The sequence below is a fragment of the Oreochromis niloticus genome, linkage group LG13 (genome assembly GCF_001858045.2).
Source record: "Oreochromis niloticus isolate F11D_XX linkage group LG13, O_niloticus_UMD_NMBU, whole genome shotgun sequence".
NCBI classification, from domain to species: Eukaryota; Metazoa; Chordata; class Actinopteri; order Cichliformes; family Cichlidae; genus Oreochromis; species Oreochromis niloticus.
The window spans coordinates 14956669-14962502 of record NC_031978.2 but is presented as its reverse complement, the minus strand read 5'-3'; positions in this window follow the sequence as shown (position 1 = coordinate 14962502).

Below are 5834 nucleotides of genomic sequence, written 5' to 3'. Positions count from 1 at the left end.
CTGAACATGACAGTCACATTCAGTGTTACATAAGACTTTTTGGAGTCTCTGCTTATTGCTGACATTTCCACGTTTACCTGTCTGCTGACCAAAGCTTTGCTTCTCTTTTATAGTGTCCAAATGCCACCCTGAAGCTAAAAAGTCACAGTCGTCTTGGATCAAAGCGAGCTCTCTCCCTCTCTACTGCATGTGTGGTTTATTTAAGGGTTTTTTGGTGTTTCAAAATGATCCATGTGTAGTATTCAGTCTGATATGTGGGCTTGATAAAAAGCAACTGCCAAGAATCTCCTTATATACACAACTCACCAGCCTGCTGAGAATCATCAGGAGAAAGGAACAGGGGAGCTACAGTAGCAGCTTTCTGTTTATGTTGCAGTTGGCTGCCATACTTCAAAATCATTCTGTATTGATTCCCTGCTGATGGACCTTTCAAAGCAGGGATTGAATTCTGACTCAACATAAACTGATGGAAAAGGAACATTTTCTAGATTTAGATGCATTCACTTTTTTTGCAGCGAGCATTTACAGGAAGTTCTGACCCTGCAAGCAGGTCATTGCACGAAGGTCTCATAATACCCTGAGCGTGGATGTGCTAAGGAGAGCTGGATACTATTCAAAGATGGCCTGTGTGTAGCATCTGGTAAATCCAACAGGTTATTTCAACACCTTGCTTTTGTTAGTGATTAAACAGATGAGCACACTAGTTAAAAGGCCCAAAGGTACTGATATCTCTTGATTTCTTGGCTGCTTCCTTTGTATGTTTTCTGTTCCGATTAAGCCTCTAGTGATGGTAATGCCACTCAAAGGGACTTGTATAGGTAAAGGCAGATATTCTGCTTCTTTATGCCTCTGAAGCAACTTTATCATTCTCCTGAATTCTTGATATACTCATCAACTGAGCAAAAACGCACACTTTTTACTCTAAACTCTGAAGAAGATTCACTTCTTCCTACTAATTTACCCGTAAAGTTGCTTTCAGCACAGACAGTCACTCTCCCCAGTACTCTTAGGACAAACTTCGATGCTCTGTGCAGTGCGCCTATCATTAGTGGGGCCCATCAACCCTATTAAATCATTCTGTTGCCAAAGGTTTTACATATGTTCCACAATATTCCCATTGCAATTAAGAAGTCCTCTTTTAACATGCTTCATAACACTGTTATCCTTTTCATATAGAGGGAATAAATCTAGTCGGATTAGCAGGACCCAGCTCTAAAGACCAAAGGACTCTGGAGGTCTAGCTTTGCACATAGGGTCTAATGAGAATTCCCACTGTGGCATAACAATTTAAGCTCAGGGGTTTTTAGTGCAATAATTTGATCCAAAATGTAACACTTGGTCACATGATAAGGATACGGGTTTAAATTAGAAGAATTTATAGGCTCTTCCTCCATTTCCTTCTGTAAAAACCTTTACTTTTTGGTTTGATCGAGGGATAAAAGACCACGCTTTATACATTAGCCACTTTCTCTCAAGAACTATGACTACTTACCAAGGATCATTTCTTTTGGTACCTACCAAACAAAAGATGTTCAAAAGATCTCCATTTCCAAATGAACCTAAAAAAATCATCCTTGGATCTCGTCGGAGATTTCATAGATGATCAGTGGAACTCTGTCTTAGACTTTGTACACACATTACCTTTGCACAGTAAACATGCTTTTGTGCAGGAAAAAGTGGTGTACAGAGTTCATTTCACTAATGCTACACTGGGAAGAACCTTGAGCCATGTTGTGCTCAGTGTAGAGGCCAGCACTCTTAATGTGTGACTTAATAACTGATCTGCTGGCTGCTCCCGAAGCTCTCGACGTTCTAAAGTTCAGTGTTTTTTTGTTTTTTTTAAGCCTTTACTACGATGTTTGGAATTCCATTAAACCCTGAACTCAGCACTCTTTTTGGTTTAATATTAAAGAAATATGGTACTGTTTTACCAGTGGAAACCAGTGTGATCATTGCTTTCACTACACTCCTTTCAAGCTTTCCAAGCTTTTAAATCGAGCGCAACATGCTCCTCCATCCTCTATGTGTTTATGCGTAAATAACGAACAACAAACAATCCCAGAGTTAACACAAACTACTGTATGATAGTTATTTAGGCCCTCATAATATCTTGTTATTAACTGTAGTCTTATAGTGGACAGTATGGTATTATCATTTTTGATTAATAATGCTTTTCATATGGGAACTTTGAAGTCAAAAAATATGTGTTTAGTATGTTCTGCAATTTAAAAAAACCCCTGTGATTGGTAAATACATTATACCTAGGGGGGGAAAAAAGGCTGACCTAGAGGACTAGAGGAGAATGGATATTGCATTCAACAGGTGGCCAGAAAAACAACTTCAAATGTGTGATAATACTGCTCCGTCTCTGCTGGGTGTGAAAATATGTAGGGCCCAACTGTTTGCTAACACAATCACATTTACCGTGGCAAATTTATGGGGTGATGATAAGTCAAACAAAATCATTTGAAGCAGGTTCGAAGTGAGACACATGTCAGTAAAGTGTTTAAAAGAGGATGGAACAGTAAATCTAAACGACAGTGATCGATAATCATTAGTAGAATCACCAGCAATCCAACAGCAGTGTGGTCTCTGTCTCAGCGGCTAAATGGCTAAAAGGACCTGACAGGACTCTGTCTGCCATCTGCTCGCCCAAACGTGTCCGCTATACATGGCCCACTTCCAAAATCCCTCAATAAAAATAAACTACTCAGCAGCCAGAGATCAAAGTGTCAGCTCAAGGATGATGCATCAAAATCGGCCTCCCAGGTAAAGTGGCGAGATGGCTGAGGATGTCTGTATTTGTTCAGTCTGCTATGCTGAGGATTGTTCACAGATGGCACAAAAACTGTTTCCATCAGTCATGAGTGTGTCCCCTCAGTTGGTGTGAACTGACTTTTGACTTGTTACATAACACAGCATGTCACTCTCTGAGACAACTCCAGATCAGCCAAGATTGCACAAGGTAGAGGAAACAAAGTCACATTTGATATCTCGACTTAACAACAGAGTCTAGCAGGATTGGAAATCTTTGGATTTCTAGCCTCAGACCTCCTCAGAGAGTGGCAGGACCCTCACCACTGAAAATCACCACTTTGTCATATTGCTCGTAATGACTGCCAGTTACTGAGTCACCTCTCCGATGGCAGAGCAACTGAAAATGCAATTTCAAGTGTTCGGAGTCTTCGGGGGGTGTTGGGAGAACCGACAGACTGTGGCGAAATGAGCATGCTCTGAACCGAAGATAAACCTTAGCAGGGAATCGGAGGGCTGATAAGGTCGTCTTTTTAAGCACAGGTCACCTTGGCCTCTTGAAACGAGAGCAGAGGCCTGACGGCGTAGTGAATGACATTACATCTCGCCAGCAGTGATAATGGTGTCTGACGATAAGTACTGTTATTACAAGTATGACTGGCTTGATCTGGACCTGAAGTGCATTGATGACATCTAGATTCCTGAGATTGAAACTCGAAATGAAAATCCAAACTGTGCAAAGTACAGGCATTGCTATTCAGATGCAGTGTGAAAACATTAAGGCCCAGAGAAATAAAACAGAGGGGTGTGTGCATCTGTCTCCCTATTGACTGCAGTCTTAAATATTTTTATATCTACCGTGGCAGTTTTATTATCATTTTTTTCTCATACCACCCACTTTCCAAGCCATCCATTAATAGACAAAACTCCATTTACAATCCAACAACATTATCTTCACAGACTAAGTATGGTATTATGGTGAAAGACCACAGCACTGCTGAGAATAGAATAGAATTTGCCCGTGAACCCATGAATCAAACTGTTGTTTCGCTTGGCTCAATGTCATCGAGGGAGGTTAGGGTAAAGTAGTAGATGGTGTTTTTTGATGGAGATGTCATGAAGATCTAAAAATATTTTTTTCACATATTGAGGGTACAGTGAGTAGGAACCTTTTACTGATGGACAGAGCTTGGAGAGCGGACAGATTGGAAAGCAGGCTGCTGCAGCCTGGATGCCAGAGCAGAGACTGCATTTTCACATTTTACATGCTGGAAAATCATTCACAGAATACGATTTAAATAATGCCGAACGACTAACTACAAGCACAGAATGGCAGTTCCACACACAGCGAGCATCTCACCCCTCCAAATTCTCAAATCAAATGTAAGGTGACAGTAATTAAGAACACTACAGGATTTCTGTACACACTGCAGACTGCTCACCTGCATTATTACATTACCTTTTCAGACACATTAAGCTGCATACCATCTTGAGAGCCTCGCTGCAGTCTGTTTAATGAAGTCGGCTGAAACTAGAAGATGTTTAGAGCACAGGCTCACTCCTCCCCCTCCCTGTCCCTCATTTGACTGTGTACAGTAGTAGTGTGTGGGAGTTTGGCTTGGCTGGCCAACCCGATCTCTCCAGGGTGCTAGCAAAGTCTCAAGTGTACTGAGAAGCCAGCTCAAAATAAATATGCGACCTCTTTTTCAGCCGAGGAATTATGAAGACCTCTTGCTCTTTTAGCAGGCATCACTAGAAAACTCCAGAGGTGACAAAAATCTAGCAGTGACCTCTTATACTCTAATGTGATCTAATAAGTTTTATTTGGATCTCTCGTGCCTCTGGAGGCTGTTGTGGGCAGAATCGACAAAGATCATCACTGCGATCAGTCACTTGACAATCTACATGATGAAATTTGTGGGTTATGTTTATTTAAAGTTCAAAAGAGAGCAGTCACAACTTCAATCCTGAGTGAAACAGGACGAAAGCCAGAAGCTAACTTTACTTTTGGCTGTCTTACAGGCCCAGAAAACTTACTTTATCAGTTAAGTTGTTACTGTGAGAAATCACGGTCCAACATGAACATTCCAGACAGATTTCATGCAAGGGTTTTGTTTTGGTTTGATGGTTGGGAATCAGTTGGAAAAAGATGAAGTCACACATATTGTTGAGTGCCACAGAAGCCATATGGTAGGGAAAAAAGATTTATTAATGTGTTACTTCTGCTTAAATATATTTTTCCTAACAAACAATCCGTGTTGTCCTCCAAAGGATATAGCAACATTTAAACCAAAATGTAAAATCAGGTTGTGGGCTGACGAGGTCAAAACTTCTACCAAACCTAAAGTATTGATGTTAATGGAAAATGCTTTTAAAACAATTTTTTGTTATGTGTATCATAACAACAGCCCACAGATTCTCACACACTTATGGGTCTCCTTAGCTTAATATAGCCTTTTTCCCCAGACTAAGTTCCATTGTCGAGCCATTCATGTGTAATGCCACTGCTCTTATCCACCCTCAGCTCTCACATCCTTTTTTCCAGAAGCCATTTTCAGCTACAAATGGTGCGTTTATTCAAAGAGCCCCAGTTTATTGGATTGGCTGATAATAAACAGCTGTATGGATGAGAGGAGGGGTTACAGAACGACTAAAGCGTCAAACATGAGACTTGTCTGAAAGGTTAAAAAAAAAAAAAAGAAAAAAAGAAGAAGACCTACAATGAAAAAAAAAAAAAAAAAAAAAAAGCTGTAATATTCAGGTTTCTATTCCCCTGTTTACGCCGTAATGTTGGCTCAGATAATCTATTAAGAAATGCCGAAAGTATATGTCGAAAGAATTTTAAGCCCCTCTTGCAACTTTATCAGTAGAGTATTGCACAAATTAGCTGTATACTGGAAGCGAAACCATCTTCTGACAGAAGCCAGCCCTCCTTACATTGCTCTTAGTTATCCAGCTCAATGTGTCCATCTGCTGGATGTTAGTGAGGTCTGCCATGACGTCATGTTCAGGTACAACAATTTCACAGAAAGATAGGGGGGAAAAAAGTCAATTTTAAAGAAAGGTACAAACAAGTCAAA